The 18360-nt window shown below is 44.8% G+C and overlaps 1 long non-coding RNA gene across 1 annotated transcript; it reads left to right on the top strand.

The window, feature by feature from the left end:
* The first annotated feature begins 1930 nt into the window (after nucleotides 1-1930).
* Nucleotides 1931-16534, top strand: LOC148052164 (uncharacterized). Its single transcript, XR_015699288.1, has 4 exons — nucleotides 1931-3216; nucleotides 6666-6846; nucleotides 10476-13477; nucleotides 15758-16534. It is a non-coding gene; the product is annotated as an uncharacterized LOC148052164 (long non-coding RNA).
* Nucleotides 16535-18360: the final 1826 nt, after the last annotated feature.

Genomic DNA, 18360 nt, shown 5'->3' with positions numbered 1-18360 from the left:
TGCGATGCTCCGTGCATATGGAAGCTGGGCTCATAATATCGCAAAATAAAATCCAGGATGGTGCCGTCGGCCTGTGATTGGCTTTGGAGGTTGAAAAAGCACGAAATTTAACGGACTAAGCTCTAAAGTCAATAAAAGACTGTGTTTTGCCCTTGCTAGTCTTGGCTTGAGATAAAAGTAACTGTGAATGATGTATTCGATTGGTAGGAATCACACGCAGAGGAAAGCACATTAGCATTTCAGATTTATAGTATTGCTAGTCCAACACTGTGTGTCAAATGATAGCCAGTAATTTCAGCAGCAAAAGTAAAACCCATGTAAAAAATGATTAAGCAACAATATGTCCAGGGGGCAAGATATTTTAAGTAGGTGGCCTTTGTCCCTGCTTAAATGTTTTTAACCTTTCCAGTGCTATAAGTGGATTGTAGATGTATTTATAACGTGCATTGGTATTTGCAGTCAAACAGAAATCTTGAGCTAATGTTAGAGCTTAATAAATAAGATGCAGGAAGAAATATATCACAATGGATATATTTTTAACATGAAAAATAGATTTTGCTCATTGTACTTTAGAAGGAAAAAACGGCACGTCGTCGAGATAAATAGGTCAGTCTAAAGTCAGTGTTGAGTTACATAAAACTTAACTTCAAATCATTAATGTTTAGTCATGTTAGAAGTATCTGAAAACAGACCCTGATAATCAGAAGACTGTTAAAATGTCAAGCACCCTTAACAGTAGCCACTACTCAGCCTTACGCTGCAGTGTGAAATTCAACCTCATGTTTCCTGTGTTGAGATGCAGTTGTTGAATATATTTACTGTATTTGGATTTTACAGCAATAAATTCATGTACCTAATTGTTAGTTAAGTTTTGCCACCTTGCTGCAACAGTGTGCAAGGCCTCGTAACTGAACATCAGCCGTAAGGACTGGGCTCAGCAGGAACTCTTCTCCCAACCTGTTTCAATTGCAGCAGCTGCCTCTCTTCTGACAAAAGCGTCGTGGAGGAGGTGGCTTCACAAAGGAGTTTACCTGGGAGGCTCTGAACACAGGGTAGGGATCCCCAAAGGGCTTAGCACACTGCAATGGAGAGAAAAATGAGACTTCTTGTGCTCGCGACAAACCTGGGCCTCTGAGAATCACATTGTGCCTCTGAGCTTTGTAATCTGGAAGCGAGAGTCGAGGAATTGCCTCCTTCCTCGCAACTGGGTCAAATGAGTGCAGCAGAGGCTGGCCGCGCCGCTTCCTTAATCATCCCTCTGCCTGAAAGCCTGCATCTTCCGTCTGCAGGAGTCTGTCGCCTATCTTAGGTCATCTTTGCCTCACAGTGAGTCCTATGTCGCCAACAGACATTCACAGCATCGGGGCTTCAGGTATTTATATATCACTCAAAAGAAAAAAAGGGGTTTGCAAATTTTTGGAGGTAACTGCAATCCTTCTGTTTCCTCAGCTTTTCCCACTTCTGTGTTTCTCTGTCCCATAAGGATTATTTTAATCTTTACTTCAAACAACAATGTTGTGAGATGATAGAAGTTAAAAATTTCAGCCAGGACCAGAATAGTTGTATGAAGAGTTACTGAAATAGAGGCCTATGGAGCGTTATCTTCTTTCCCTCCTAAAATCATTGGCTCTTAAGGGCTGCACCTGGCTTCCTCAGCAGAGCTATGTGGACAGCTGCTCTGAGGAAGCATCTTCCAAAGTTATTTTAGCTGCTGTCTCAACTTTCCAGACTGTGTTTTTACCATCTCTCTTTGCTAGAATTATAACAGTAGTGTAAGGCAGAGGCGCAAGCTGTTCCCGTGCAGCTGGCCCTCACAAACCTCAGGCTGGCCACCTGTATCGTACCTTCCCTTGTATCAGGACAGCTATCTGAATGCAAAAACAGCCTTCTCATAAAGATGTACCATAACTGTCTGGATCTCTCACAGAAGTTTCATAAAAATTAACGCCAAGCAAGCGCATTGCAAAACTGTAGTACATAACGCATGCATGCTGTGCTTGATTCTTGCTTGCCTTCAACTGCATGCCATCATTCTCGCAGGTGCAGAGCAAGATGTAGGAGTGGAAATTGCCATCAATTCAAAACTGTAACACTTTGCACATTGGTGGAAATGACTAATCAAGGTGCAAAGCAACAGCTTTCAGAATGCGGTCTTGAGTTATTAATAGAGCTGTGGTTTTGCTAGTTCAGGAATGGCACAGCTGTTTGTTTTTTCTTGTGTTCCAGTGGAAATAAGTTTACTTTATTGTTTTAATCTTTCTCATAAGCTTGTTAATATTTCACTAGCTAGCGTGCATCTTGGGGCTGAATCCTGGGCTCTGCTTTGATACAGCTAATGAAAATTGCCACTCCTATCTGCATCATTAGCCTAATGTTAGTTAATAATACTTAGTATTTCGCACAGTCACTTGGATCTTCAAAGCACTTAACAGTTATTAACTAATTAATCCTCACAACATGCCTGTGAGTTGTAAGGTAAATAAATATTAACATTCCCCTTTTAGCAAAGGGGGAACCAAATAGGAAGATTAAGTGATTTGCATGGACTTAGTGGCAGAGCTGGCAAGAGAACTCCTGTGCTTTGGTGCTTGTGTTTATCCTTCCAGCCACACTGGCTCAACGTGAATTAAAGCCTTTGCAATTACCCTGTGTAGCCTTCCCGATTACATTAGTACCTTCTCAGATATAAAGTTTATGTCACCTCTGTGGTCGTAACTATCATACTGAAGGATGGCTGCTTCCCATGCCCCGTGGCACAAAACACGTGGGCAATACCAGGAGGGAGGCTAAAACTCGCTTGTACTTCCCCCAATAAATCCATGCCAGGCCTATATTTAGAATGGAACTGTTCAGAAGAAAAGTCCTGAGCCTTCTCACCAGGCCTGATTAAAATATATGTAATACCTGGCCATTGCTTTAAATATTAGTTATTTCTACTGCTATTCCACTCGATGTTGAATCAAAGCTGGAGCACCTGAAAATGGAAAGTCTCGCTGTGCAGACAATTCTGTCACTCACACTCACAGTCTTCAAGGCACATTTGTGAAACTATGGGAATTCTGTCTGATATGCTTAAATACGGTGAATATTTTTAAATGCTGTCAATTATTTTAAGCGGCGTAAAAGATTTTTCCTTTAACCAAGGCCCTATACTTTCCTGGAAGCTTCTGCATTCTGCAAGGAGATCACATCTTAAATGACTCCAGAGGGCTCTGGGTAAGTTTTTGCTTTGACAAAGCCTACAAACAAAAATGTGGTCTAAATACTAAAAACTGTTTATGTTAGTGAACATAAAGAATGCCATTTTTAATGGATATGTAGTTCAAAGCTCAGCTTCCACCTTGTCAGCCTCATCTGCTGGAAAAATCATTTCCATCCTTTTGCCAGGAGGGGGGTGACAGTAAGGATGAAAAGCCCTGGCAATAGCTTTGGCCACACAGTGTCAGGTGGAGCATGAGGATGTGCTCTGGGATCCACTCCAGCAGCTGCAAAGGGTAGCCTTTCCTACCCTGAGACCTCCTTCTCTGTGTTCCCTACACCGTACGCTTTGGGGGCGGTGAAGGCTCGGTGATTGCAGCTCTCTGCCACCCAGGGACACCCTGCCAGGGGGGAGACGCTGGAGTGTGATGCCCTTTGCTGGCAGTCAATCTCGCATGGGTACAGCGAAGGAGGAAATGTGCCCCTGTCGACCCTCGTACCTTTCACTGTGGCAGCATTTCATCTTTTCTCGCTGCCTACTCTGAGACACACCTTGGGGGCTCTTTCACAACTGAGAGAATTAATACCTTAATTTCACTGAGCTTTTAAACCTGAAGGCAGAGACATTTGTGTCTTTTATTCCCTGTGGCCTTACTGTTCATACTGGTCTGTAGTGTATGTGCTGAAATGTTAATAGCTGCCATGGTGTAGGAAGACCCCAAGCTGTGGGACGAGGAGGGGCCAGGTAAAGGATTCTCGTGTCCTCCTGCGTCAGCTTATCCTGGTCACCATGGCCTGCCTTTATCTGAATTGCTCCTGCTTGTCGTTTTGACATCTGTGAGAAGAATGGGCCAGAACAGAGCTCAACATTTTGTTGAGATATTATCCCTATTTCACACTTATTAATTGCCCATTAGAGCTGGGTGATCTGCCAGAAAATAGATTACAGAGACTGGAAGCATAAGTGATTTTTATCTTGAATTTAGGAAAAGCTTTCAGCCAGAGACACAAGGCAGAGTTAGGGTACTTGGGAAAATGTTTTAGTTTTTTTCTAAACACTAGACACTTTCTTAACACTTTCCCCCTGTACTCGGCACTGGGGAGGCTGCACCTTGAGTCCTGTGTTCAGTTTTGGGCCCCTCACTACAAGAAGGACATCGAGGTGCTGGAGCGTGTCCAGAGGAGGGCAACGAAGTTGGTGAAGGGTCTAGAGCACAAGTCTTATGAGGAGCGGCTGAGGGAGCTGGGGTTGTTTAGCCTGGAGAAGAGGAGGCTGAGGGGAGACCTTATTGCTCTCTCCAGCTACCTGAAAGGAGGTTGTAGTGAGGTGGGGGTCAGTCTCTTCTCCCAAGAAACAAGTGATAGGACGAGAGGAAACAGCCTCAAGCTGCGCCAGGGGAAGTTTAGGTTGGATATTAGGAAAAACTTCTTCCCTGAAAGGGTAGTCAGGTACTGGAAGAGGCTGCCCAGGGAAGTGGTTGAGTCACCGTCTCTGGAGGTGTTTAAAAGATGCGTAGCTGTGGTGCTTAGGGACACGGTTTAGTGGTGGACTTGGCGGTGTTATGTTAACGGTTGAACTCAATGATCTTAAAGGTCTTTTCCAACCATAGAATCCATAGATTCTGTGTTTCTAAACAGAACATTGAATTTCAAAAAATACTGAAAATTCAACCCCCCAAAATCATGTTTTTGTTTTGAAAGTGACTACTTTGTTGCAAAAAACAACATATAAGGTGTTCTCTATGAAATCCAAAACTTAAACCTTGTTGAACAACATATTTGCTTTAACTCAGAATGGCATTTTGGATATTTTTTCCTGTTCTTCTGATAGTAAGAATACTTTGCATCAAATGAGAATGCTTTGGATCTTTGCATCGATCCCAACTCTTTGGTAGTTCAGCCACTAGTCCAAAAACTATGGTTTCTACCTCTTGGCTCTTAGGCCATTTCTAAGTTCATTTATCGTATACGTCTAGGCAGGATTATTCACATCTTTTTCCCCTAATTGTTGCCTTGCTGATGAGCTATTTTGCTCAGGGCAGTAAAATACCCGTCTAGTGCTTGTGCCAAATTGTTTCTATATGGTGGCTGGCAAGTGAGCTTTAGGCTCCTTCCCCGTCTTGTGTTGTAGGAGCTTGGAAATACCTGCCAAGAGCCCAGGTGAGCAGGAGAAGGGCTACATGCTTCCCTCCTGCCATCCACAGGAGGACTGGGACATACAGCATGTCTGTAGCATGACGTACCCACCATCTTCTCCATGGGGATTCACTCACACTCAGAGCTGGCTATAGTCCGATACTGCTGACAGAAACACTCGGAAAGCTAACAAAGCCTAGAAAGGCCATGTGGAAACGGTACCTGTATTCCTCCGTACAACCCAGTGGAGTTAAAGAGGATATTCACCTCTCACTGTTTAGACTGTAGTGTGCATTTTTAAATTGTGCTTCAGAGCACGAGTCCCACGGCTCCTGCCGGCATCCTGATAGCAAGTGCAGTGCTCTGTGCTGCCAGAGGCAGAAGGACAGGGTGCAGAGAAAACACAATGGCTTTTTACAAAACGCTCTCCTGATTTCCCACCCACCTAACATCAGAAAATGCTTTTCTGATTCAAATACATATTTAATGTTCTATACTGAAAAATTCTCCCTGCTCTGTTAAGCCAGTGCCAAATCTCAATGGAAGCAGGGTTTATGCTGTTTTTTAAGAGTCCACACAGCTGCACTTATAAATGACATCATTTTTCATGAGAGTAGGTGCTGTCCTCAGAAACTGTGGCTGAACAGATAGCTTTATTGTCAGCGTAATAAAACTCATGCTATAACTAATAAATTGTTTTTTGTGGATTTTCAGAGGAGCAAAGTGATCCCAGTTGTCTTTCTTAGCAAGCTGTTCCTTTGCCTTAGCGAAGTAGGACAAGTATTTGGCAGAGGCAGCTACGGAGCTGCCTGGGGGCTCCAGGTCAGAGCTAGAGCTGACAGGCTGCGGACTGTTGCAGCAGTGCCTGAGGCAAGATGAAAAATTTGATTAAAAGGAATTTTCAGACACAGGCTTTTGTCCTGCAGATTTCTAGGTATGAGAAGGAGGGTGGGAGGGAAGCGAGCCTTATGATAGATGGCATGGCTGGGGTGTTCAGGTACCCCCTCACTTTCTGGGACAAAGACTGTCTTTTTCTTGTGTGTTTTTCAATCTCATGTGAAGGTAAAGTCCTCCTTCGGCTGCCTCAGCACGAATCACGGGTAATATGTAATAATAGCAAATTTAGCAAGTGTGCAATCTGTAGTCAGCAGGACACAGCGAGTCTTGCATCCTATTTTCTGTAGGTGTTGCAAAACTGCATTTAAAAATGGCAATTGGAAAGTGCAGAGTTTCCAAAATGTGTTTTCACTTTTTCTGCTTTGATCGTTGACTACTTCTGGAAAGGGGAATGTGTAAAGTTGCCCTCGACATGTTTTGTCTTTGTTTCCCAGCTGTAGCACCTGAAAGTGTGGGCATGGCGAGTGCTGCCTTATTGTTTTCCTCACACGAGCGATGGCTGGGGCCGTGGTGATCTTTCCTTCACTCTGTCCAAAACCAACGGCTCTCCTTTCGCAGGCGCACGCTATTCGGCCGGTTCTCCACAGCCAGTCACCCAGCTTTCCCCAGTTACTGGTATGTTTTGAACAAACACAGATGAGGGGAAGTATGAGACAGCGCGTTAAAACTCTTCCTGCCCAGTGCCTCAAAGAAAGGTCCTTGTACAAATGCTTGACATACAGAGCATATTCGACCTTTGATCATCTGTCATTTTGTTGTAAGAAAGCATGCCATCGTTTGCCACCGTTTAAAATAGACCCAAAGGAAGTCAGGGCTTAATCTTAACCTCAAACACATTGAGCCCTGTGTTTCCTATCCAGCCATACACCGTGCTATCTTGTTTCCTACACCTCAGGCCTGCTAAGTTTAGTTCCTCCCAGCCAGCTGCTAAGAAGGAAGGGAAACCGTGTTCACTGTGGATAAAGCATTCGCTGTCCGCAGCTCTCGCAGCCTTTACGTACTAAGTGACGGGCAACAATACGGTTTTGAGGTTTCTCAGTTTAAAAAAAAAATATTTTTGAATTCTTTTCCCTCTTACTCTTCATGTGCCCTGTGGGTTCATACATTTAAATCTTGGATGGCATGCTTTCTTGCGCTTCTCTAGGAAAAACGTTATTACTTGCATGCTTAGGCATAATCATTTAGCACTTATGAATATCATGTGGTTAGACCATGGCTGAATTCAACATTGGAGTGTTATGCATTAATTAATATTATATCAAATCCAGTGCAGTCACTCAAGTCTTTCATCTTAGAAAGTAAATGAATGAGTAGGAATATATAATGTACCATACAGGAATTGAGATTGCCTCACAAGAAATCTTTATTTATCATAGAAAGTAGCTGCATAAAATAGCTGTGATAAAACTGACCTATTTTGCCTTTATATCAGTATGATTCCTTGTCCATTTACTTCAGGCAAACAGATTTTTATCAAAGAGGAACTGGCTGATTTCTTTTTTGGAGGTAGTCTTGAGCCCTGCTGTGAAAGCCACAGACTTCTTTCAGTAGTGTGTCTTCTGGGGACCTTAAATTGCTTTTCCCCCCTAATTTTTAGTGGAATTATGATAACTTTGACATAACCGTACCCACTGGGTTATTGGGCCGTGCCTGGCAGCCACACGCCACGGCATGCAGGCAGTTCAGCACCCACGAGCTGGAGCTGGCTGTTCAGAGAGGATTTGGCGAGTCTGTACCCCTGCCGTACAGCAATCTCTTTTCCCAGGGATAGCAACACCATTCCCAGGGACTGCAACACCATTACGGGAGGCAGAAGAGCCTGAAATGCCATTACAAGAGGCAAAAGAGGCTGAAGACCTTCTTTTGGTGTTTGTATAGAGGTGCTGTTTTCCTCTGCTAGAGTTGCATGCAGTTTCATCTGAGTTGTTCTGATGTTTCCATAACATTATATCCTTCCAACCCTGCTTGGTCCTTGCTTTTGAACGGCAGCACTCATAAATTCAGTTTTGAATTTGGTATCAGTATCCACTTCTCTTCTCTTAGCAGCAGGGTGAATAAAAACATCCAGTCGAACCTAAAGTACAATAGATACCTGTAGAATATTGATATATGACAAGAAAAGAAAGATTAACTTCATCAAACTTAAAACAGGGTAGGAAACGCCATCATGCATTTTTATTTTAATACAGGGATGTATCTCATTCCTCCCTACTGTCCCCCCACGTAATTACCTAATTCTCCTCTCATTTTTACCCGTTTTAAAATGGGATAATTCATAAGCTTCAACATTCCCATTTTCAATTAGAGGCAAACTGGGCCTGGTGTCTGCATACATTTTTTAAATGAAGCAATTGAATGTGTGAAGGAAAAAGCAAAACACGAAGTTAGTACAGAGCATTGTCCTGCAGGTAAGGACAGAGAATGCGCAGGATCGGGGAGTAAAGAAAATGCTTAAGAAAAAAATTGTCTAGAGTGTGTAATTGAATTCATGTAATCCAGTCATGGAGACAGAAGAGCCTGACGGTACTGCTCTATTAGTCTGCTCAGAGATGGCTGAAAATATAAGATGAAAATACCTGGACACTAATGGCTCCAGAAAACTACTATAACACATCCTTGGCCAGTCAGGACTGGTTAACAAAAAATTCAAAGCTGAAGGTCCTTCTGAGCCAGAGCAGACTTCTATGATGAGGAAGCTCCTAATACACTGAATAACCCTGGCAAGTAGTCGCCAAGCTTACTGTGATACCAAATGAGAGTGGGGATATATTTGTCTGATGATTCTCGCAAGTGTTGGGATTCATAATCTGCCATCTTTCCTTCAGCTGGTGTGTACCTAGCTCATCTCACTGGTTTTAATGCAAAGTACAGTAATACTCAGCTTAGTTAAGGATGGCTAAGTAGCTCAGATTAAGGAGCTTTAATAAATGTTTGCTCCAGGCCTAGCTGTGTTGGTAGCAGCTTCTCAGTGACGCTTCCCAATTACTGTAGACTCGCAGAACCATTTATTATCCTTGTGTAATTCCAAAGGTAATATACTGTAGGTTTGCAATAATACCTTTGGTTTTTATCAGAAGTCCTAACATTTTATCCATATTTCACTTAATAGATTCAGGAACAGATGCCTCCATTCTCTGGAAAAAACAATCAGCAGGAAAGCCCAAATCCATCTGTTTGTCTGTCATGTGTTGAGCAAATGGTGCTGACACCAGGAAATGTGCAGCACTTGACGCGTGCGTTTTGTAAGTGCGTGGATGCAGCTAGCAGGCATCGCGTGCAGGCAGCGCTTCGGAGTGCTGACAGCATCCTGACAGATAGTCATAGTGGACTGAAAAGAGGATAAACGACTATAAAAAGCATATAATTACATTTTTATGTGCATAAATATGTATATTAGTGAAGACTTCAAAAAATTACCATCTATCACAGACTAATGTATTATTTAAGCAACTTTTTGAGGTGTAAATAAATTTATAACTATTTTAAGAATACAGTAGTTTCTAGGATGATAGTTTAGACTTTGAAGGTACCCGTGGTGGGGCAGAGGAGCTGTGCCGGCTGACTGGCAAGTTATTGCTCTTGCAACTGCTATCCCCTTTGTAACAGGAGACCAGTGTGGTGTCCTCTGCCCACGAACGGAGGGGCGGTTTGGCAAACTGGAGCAGAAAGAGACCCCTGGACATGGCCAAGAGTTATGTGACTCCCTGGAGAGGTGGGGTGAGGTGAGAGAGTAAAGCAGGGAAGGGGCTGGTGATTCACAGCCGTCTAAGGAGACAGGCTGATGGCAGAGGAACTCTTGGAGGGCGATGCTAGGAATAGCCACATAACGTGGCAAGCTTAGCCTTGTCCAGCTCAAGTGTGGATGCATAGGTAGGATGTGCAGACCCTTTGCTGTCAGAACCAGGCTGTGTTTGCACAAATGCTGTGCTGCTCGGGTACTCCTGTAGTGAAAATACAGGTGGAGGCTGTAGGTCCCCAGCAGAGCGTGTCCTGCAGCCACCGTGGGGCAGAGCAGCCTGGCCAGCCAGTGACCCAGGTGGCTCCGAGGGGAGGCAAGCATGCAGCAAGCTGGTATAAATACAGCTCTGACTGACAGGCTCTGGCTGAGAGGACAGAGTTTGAGAAAAATCTCTGTGTATAAATCAGTTCCTTCAGGAGCTTTAGGAGAACACTGAACATCGGGTTTACATCAGCTCCTGCCTCTGCTCTTCTGCTCATTGCTCAACTCTCACTCTTCTTCCCAGGTCCTTCAGCCATTCTCCACATTGCTCCACTATACGAGGAGAAGAAAATCCCACGTCAAGATGCCTTAACCATCATCCCACCGTCTACAGCCTCCTTGGAAACTTGCCCTGGTGGTCTAATGCAGCCGGAGCAAGCCAGGGCCTCTGCCCCACTGAGGTCTCTTCCAGTTTTGCCTCTTCCTGTGACATTTATGTTTGGGTTGGTGTTTGCACCCTGCCTGCGGGCGGGAGCGAGCCGGGACAGCAGCCAGCTCACTGCCATGGGTGGCACGAGGATTCACCTCCGGGATGCTGGCACTTGAGGGGATCCTCACAGAGATTGCAAAGAGTGACCCTCAGCTGAAAAGAGCATGGTAAAAGGTTTTTGGGACCTCCGTAGGGAGTGATGCGGAACATTTATGTGTGTACAGCATCTAGCTATCCATTAGGAAAAAAACATGAATGAATTTTGAAGGCAGGGCAATATTCCCGACATTACACTGACAAGTTACCACGCACATTGCGTGACATCCGTGCAGAGCCTTGAGCAACAGATGACTAAGTATCATCTGATTCTCTGTTATTAAAAAGTAGGTGAATGTGTGTGTTTCACTAAGGAAGGAAATGATGAAATTGGGGTAGCATACTTGGAAAGAACTCCATTTCAAAACCCCTTTTTCCTTTTCAAGGCAAAGGAGTCGCTGCTAACAACTTCAGGCGGGGGTTGAAAAAAGCCAAAATGATAAGAAAACAGTCTTTTGAAGTTATGATAGTGAGATAGCGATAGAAATTTTATTGTGCGTGTTTCCAGCGTGAAGCTATGGAGCGGGCAGAAGATTTTCTGCTGCCTTTAGTAAGAATTGGGTAACTCTTTGAATTCAGACGTGTGCCTGGTTGTGCTCTGAATTTAGAAATCAAGCATTGCTCCTAGCAAGGAGTTTTTAAAAAATTGATTTTCTTAATGTAAATCATCTTCTAAGGTGACCTTGGGTGAGGCAAATCAATACAGGACTGCTGAAAGCAGCACTCGCTCTCAGCAGAAATACTGACGCCAGAGCCAGGCAGCCCCAGCCAGCCCCAGCCCTGTAGCAGCCCTGCTTGCACCCAACCCCGGCTGCTCATCCTCGCCCCGGGGAGCCACCAGTCCCCAGCACCCTCCCATGGAAGTAGGTAACATGGAGGGCGATTTGAACCCGTGGAGGTCCTTCGGTTGTACCAAAGCATCGGGGTCTTAGGGAGACGCTGCAGATCTTCAGCTCGCCAGGCTGTTTTGTGAGACGGGCTCACAGGGACGCCCTGAGCAGGAATAATGGTCTTCGATTAGTCTGTAGCGTCACCAGGATCCAGGCTGAGCAGCCTGGCTGGGGCGGCGCGTCGAGCTTGATGCACGGCCATCGCTCACTAAAGGTTATTGTTCTCTGTTATTTTAAATATTCGCAGGGAGATGAGAAGCTTTTACTACTTTAATGCTATCGTAATCATATATGCAGGCTTCACTTCTTTATGACTTTAAATATTCCTGTGAAAAGCACAGGAAATAACAGAAATGCAAAATAACCTCAAGAAACTCGATAGCCCGTGCATCACTGTAATTTCCATTATTTCCTGGGTTTTACCAGCTCAGAAATACTGCAGGAAGTGCTTTTTCTCGTGGTATTTTTGCTTCCTCCCCCAGCGGAGTGGAAGCATTACACAACGGCATGTGGAAATGAGAGAGGGACCCACGCCACTGGCGGGCCAGGTCATGGGAGCTCTGGATTTCTGCTTTCCATGGCCGTGCCTGGCTCGGCAGCGGAGGGGTGAGGGACGAGGCCCAGCAGGGCAGCGCTCGCCAGCTCTCAGCGGCCAGGAATGCCTGGTTCCCCTCGGGGAGGGTGGCAGGGGAGTGGGAAGATGGGCTGTGGGCAGGCACAGGGCTGGCAAGAGGGCACTGGCATCACTTCTCTATCCTCGTTACTCGACGCCTGCAGAGAAGCTGATCAGCCAGAGGTGTTGCTTTGCAGCTTTAGGCTAATTTTTACTGTATCTGAATGAATCTGCCCAACACCCACATACAGCTTAATAAACACCCAGGAGGTTTAGCCAATTCCTTGCGCGTACTTCATCGTTTTGAGACATTGAGATCTCATTTAGAGATGTGAAATGCCTGCAACCTTCCTCCATCCAGGCTGCGCACTGACCAGTCAACATTCAGTCTGGTGAGCCAGAGCATATGCATTAAATCCTGCATTAAAGCTCTGCTGATAACATTATGCTTATTAAATAATACAAACATTTTTCCTGTTTGCCAAACAGTGGGGATCCCTAGTGCACACTGGGGAGGCATGAACTATAAAAGCCTCTATTCTTTTTTAATTAGGCCATATCTAATTAAAATGATTGCCTGCCATTACTAGCATTTATAAAGTATTTTCCAACTCAGCATGACTCATGGGGCTGTATGGAGACAGACTGCGCTGCAATCTATTTGGGATGTGTTTGCCTGTGCTGTGCAATTGTCCTTTATCATCATAGGCAGGCAGTGTTTGCCTGAATTATTATTTAGCATGTACTGCCAGCCGCCCAGGCCTCTACGGTCCCTCTTATAAATTAACTGATTGGCCTGTTTTGCATACATATGAAATCTGGGTTTGAGATCCAGTTCGGGGCTCTGAACGGACAAATTAATTTGGAGGTAGAAGCAGGACTCTCCCTAGAAGTCGCTGACAGGGAATTTAACCGCTCGAGATGCCAGGCTAATTAGGTAGTCAGCTATTGCAACCCATGTGCAAACACTTGCAGTCTTTCTATTAATCTGGGTGGGAATGGGAACCATTGCATGTGCTTCAAGCAACCCACTCAAACTCAGCCCATAAGGAGCGACTGTTTTGGAGCGGAGCAAAGACCCCGGCCATTAAATGGCATAGGATGCCATAGGCAACCCCATTAAAGCCAAGGTTAGCCAGCAAAACCTGCTGGAGAGGAGCCAGGTGTTCCCTCTGAGGAGAGAGCGACCAAAAGCCAGCCTGGAGTGATGCGAAAAGGTAATGGGCTGTGGCGGCACAGGTTTTGCCTTCATTTGCCTTAAGAATAAAAGCATGCCTGAAGAAAGCGTGGGGTGTGGCAAAGCGGGCCCCAGGAAGGGAACCGACCCAGGAGGGGAACCAGCCCTGGGAAGGGAACCGGCCGGGTTGGTTTGTGCAGAGCAGGGGTGATTTGCAGGCAGCGGCTGCGGGCCGGCTCAGCGAGCGAGGGATGGGGCCTGTGCTGGAGCGGGGCGAGGGGTGCTCAGCGCTCGGGCAGGGTACAGAGCTGCCCGTGGAGCTGAGGGTGGTTGCTGCAAGCCGAGCAGTAGGGCCTGGAGAGATTGTGCTGGTTTGGCGGAATCTTGGCTTGAAACATGCAAAGTAACGTGTGAGTGTGTGGAAACCCAGATTTTCAGGCTGACAGCTGAGTTCCTAGGCATGGAGGACTGAAGTTTTCTAGGCTACAGGGTTTAGAGCAGCAGTTGAAAGGGGTCAGACATCCTCCTCTGAGGAGGTATGTCCACACTGGATGGATGGCGTGGAGTGGAGCAGAGTAAGCCCCTGTGGGAGCCCGCCCTCCTGAAAGGAGGCAGGCAGCAAAGGGATGCTTCTGCTGAGGGATGTGCAGGGCTGCTCCCCTTCCCTCCCAAACCCCTGCTTCCTTCCCCCGCCACGTAACCCTCTGGCTTTTGGCTCCCTCAGTGGTGTTACAGCATGTTGGGTAGGAAAGGTGGTGGAGATGTGAGGGGTGAGAAGCGACAGCAGGACGCTGAGTGAGGAGATGCGATGGCAGCAGCAGTCGCTGATGGAGCAACTTAAAGTAAAAGGCTCAGCTCTGCAAATTACAGCTTGTATGGGTAGGCTGAAGCTGTTGCTGGTGTCAGTGCAAGGTTTACAATCGTATTTCAGCTCTTGTTCTCTTTCACTTTCACAGCTTGTATTTTTGGTAAGTTTTTCTTCCAAGGGTTATTACGGTATGTGATAGGTATGATACTATTATTAGCTTTCCTTTATGTCAGTACATCCCAAGTAAGACATGACAAGACATGGAATTAGGTTAAAATTAAAATCTTACCATATAAATTTAAGTTTTTAGTATAGACTTGCTTATCTGAGATTATAGCATCTTTATTCTGAATGCTGTACCTAGTACAAAGTAAGATGTAATACCTGCTCTGTGAGCTGATAATCTAAAAGGCAGTGCCTTTAAAAAAAAAAAAAAGGTAATATTTTCAGCTTTATTTTATAGGTGAGGAACTGGGACACAGAGAATCAAATTACTCCCATGTCATGCAGACTAGGAATTAACATGTCTTGAATTTCCAGTTTCATCTTAACCACAAAAACAAATTTTCTCTCTGAGTAAGGACAGTTTGTTCTGGATTTTAAAACATTTCTTAAATGAAGTGCTAAAAGAATTTAAAATGCTTGCTATGTTATGGTTTCTTCCTAGATGCTTGGACAACTAGCTTTATGGCTGCAGCCTTTTCTGCTCCCGCTGTGGATCAAAATACAAATTTTCTTACCTCATGCAAGACAGTCTTTGCTACGAGCACTTCTTTCCTTCATTGTACCTTGAAGAACAGTTGCATGCATCATCCAAATATGAGCTTTGCACTATTTCTGGTGGTAAAACAACAATAATAAAACTGCCTGGCTCTTTCTTCTGCAGACAAACACCATGGTCATTAATATGAATGCAATTATTCGTCAACTGCCACTTCATTGGCTTTTATGGGTCGTTCTTGTGCTCTTTTTATTTCTCTTTAATTACATGGTAGGGAAAGAAGAAGCTGAGGTTGTGCATGGGACAGGGCTGGCGGTTGCCAGCTAACAGGGAGGTCTGGAGTCATCTTTTCCTATTGTGAAACACAAAGTGAGTCGCTGATCTAACACCCAGGTTAGGTCCTGCTGCCATGACTGGCAGGTCAGTTTTCTCCTCTGAGTTGTTGCTGGAGCTGAGTTTTTTCCGAGACGGTGCTATGCTGAAAGGGCTACTGCTGAGCCATCTGGATTGCCATGCTTGTGTCCTGCTGGAAGCCTGATTTGCCTTCAAATTTAGGAATGCACTAATCACACCTCAAGAGCTGAAGGTGGCATCTCAGGCAGATTTTGGTAGGGGCAGCTATTTTTACCAGCAGAAGATGTTGGGTTAGATTGCCTGGATCCCAGTGCCTTTTCAGCAATTTGTTTCTGGATACCTGAACTTCTCACAGAAAAAGCATTGGGAGGAGGGTGTTAAAATGAAATTAGGGGATAACAAGTTTACACTCGTTTCTTCTGCTCTTTCCCCTGCAGGGCTGTAAGAGACAGGAAATTGAGGGAGAGACCTCTGGGCTGGGCTGAAAAGGTCACTCGCCTCTTTGCATCTCACAAAACCAAGTTCCCTCACACCTGATGCGGGCGCGTAGCACCGCCTAGCCTCCATCGCTCGCCTACGTGGCGCCTGGGTTTGCTTTCCTTCCTGAGCTGAACACGTGAGTTCAACAAGAGCTCACACACCAAAGCACAACAGAGAATGGTAAACCCGCCTGTTTGGTTTCATCTGGTTTCACTGGTTTGCAGCCAGGCTGAAAAGAGTTTTGAGCCTGAAACAGCACCTTATAGCAGAGGAGCTACTTTTCAGTGCCCTTGTACACAAAATGGTTGCAGCTCTTCTGAAGAAAGAAACCCAGCTCACCTCTCCCCCAGCTCTGGTCCTCCCTGGCAGCACTGGAAAGATGGACCTGCCTTAGATCGCCTGGGCTTTGGCCAAAACGATCTGCATCTGAAAGGGAAATACTGCCAGAGGAGTTAAATTTAGCCTTATTACTTATTCCTGGCAGCTCACGCAGCATCAATTAAACAAGGATTTACATTCCCCAATGATTTTAGCATAATTTTCACTTTCAATCTGTTTTAAGTCCTAAATATGCAATCTGTCTATTAGAAGATGGTCACTTACCCAAATAATTTAAATTCATGTTATTTCATGAATAAAAAGAAGGGGTTTCTTTATTGTAAGAAATCATTAGTATATGTGCTTTTACCTTGTCCTTTTTATTAGCTTTACACATGCTACCTTTTGTTTGGTTGCTTTTGTCTACCTACTGTCAAACTCCAGAGACCCTTTAGCTCTCTATTTGTCAGAGTTAGCTTAGGAAAAAATGTGGGGTTTTTGTGTTTGTTTTTGTTTTCCAAAGTGAGGGGGACAGTTAGACCACAGGCAGGTACTGCTGTGAACCACTCAGTAGAATTGCACCAGGAGCAGGACAGCAATTTGAATGCCTGTAAGGTAACAGGAGCTTATGCAGAGGTGCAGTGGTGCCCTTGCTTGCTATTAACCCCGCTGGGAGATCGGTGCTGTGCGCATTGAGACATGGCGTAGCCGTGCAAAACTGTTCGGCAGCAGAGCTGTGTTGTCACCTCGTCCTACGGCGTGCCGCATGGACCAGCGCTGCATGCCAGCCTCGCGCCCGGGGCGAGGGCAGGAGCTGCGCCAGCCTGACGCTCAAGCAGTGGCTCTTTCTGTGCGTGAAAGATGCGCGAGTGGCATTTGTATGGTGGACATTTCTATTTTATCTCGTACCAGCACTGCAGGAATTTTTGTACTGGCATCCAAAGTGGAACTGAGCGTTGGAAATCAAAGTTGGTATTGAAAGCAGAATTTTTGCTATGTTATAGCATCGTGACATTATATCACTGCTGTGGAAAGTAATGTGATAATCAATGAAAATAGCTTAGGTAGCTAGTTCTCCTTCCTTCCATGCACTGTCTTGTATTGAACTGATATTAATAATATTAAACTTCCATTCTTGTCGGTGATAAAAGCAGATCTCTGTAAGCCCGTTCAGCCATAAAAAGGGTAAACACCTACGTGCAGTAACTGAGCAGATGAGTAAAAGGAGCCTTCAGAGCTCAAAGTCTAATAATAATGTTTAAGAGAGTTTTGCTAAAGTCATTGTACAGAGCAGGATTGCTGCTGCCCTTGAAGTTAAGCACTCACATACGCTCTTTGTGTTTGCCAGCAGCAGACTACAGGGACAGCACCAACTTGTGAAAAGCACCACATCCATTACAGCATTTTATAAATAATCAGAATTTCCAGAAATAGAAGGACTAACGATTTTTTAATAACAGTAGAATTTCTCTGAGGTAGAAAGAAAATCACTGTCCAGGGATCTGCTGGCTGAGACGGCGAGGCATGCAAACGCGCTCTGGAGACATCGAACATACGGGGTTTTACAGACACCAAATACCTGGGTGGTTAAGGAAACTGCTCCATCCCTGCACTACAGTTTATACCACAGTTGCGTTAATAGTTGTAATAGCTTGGTGGGTGTAACTGTGAAGTAAATATAAATTTGTGTCTCCTATGAATAGGTAAAGCATGTGTTGAAAGACAGAAGCAGATGTTTCCCATTGCTTAATGAACACCTTCCCAAGTTGACACTTCTTCATCCTTTACATCCACCCCAAGAGATTCGAAGTATAACGTCTGTTTGTAAACATGATCAGGTGTGAGTCAGTAAAAGGAAAAGAGTGCAGTTTGAAATGGTAAATTGCACATTTCTGTGCTCACCTACCATAATACACCGGGTCTGGGAAGAATTTTAGCTAGAAAAATCATCACAATATCTTATGAAGGAGCATGATGCCTCTCTCCTCTGTTCACTGCAGGGTCCTAGGTTATTTCTCTGTGGAAAATATACAAATGTAACACTCCTTTCCTTTGTAGTCATACCTGCCACCCCTTATTCTTACAGTGTCTGATGATAACGAACATAAAGTGAGAGCTGGCATCTCCCAGGAAGTGCTTCCTTTATCTTCATCAATAGATTCATTTAAATATCCAAAAATGCTCGTGATGACAGTAAAAATAATTATCTCCATGAATTCAAAACAAGAACCTTTTATTCCTA

The sequence above is a fragment of the Nipponia nippon genome, unplaced genomic scaffold (genome assembly GCF_047370975.1).
Source record: "Nipponia nippon isolate SJK-2023a ecotype South Korea unplaced genomic scaffold, ASM4737097v1 scaffold_5, whole genome shotgun sequence".
NCBI lineage: Eukaryota > Metazoa > Chordata > Aves > Pelecaniformes > Threskiornithidae > Nipponia > Nipponia nippon.
Note: the sequence above shows the minus strand (reverse complement) of the source record. Positions and strands in the feature narration are given on the sequence as shown.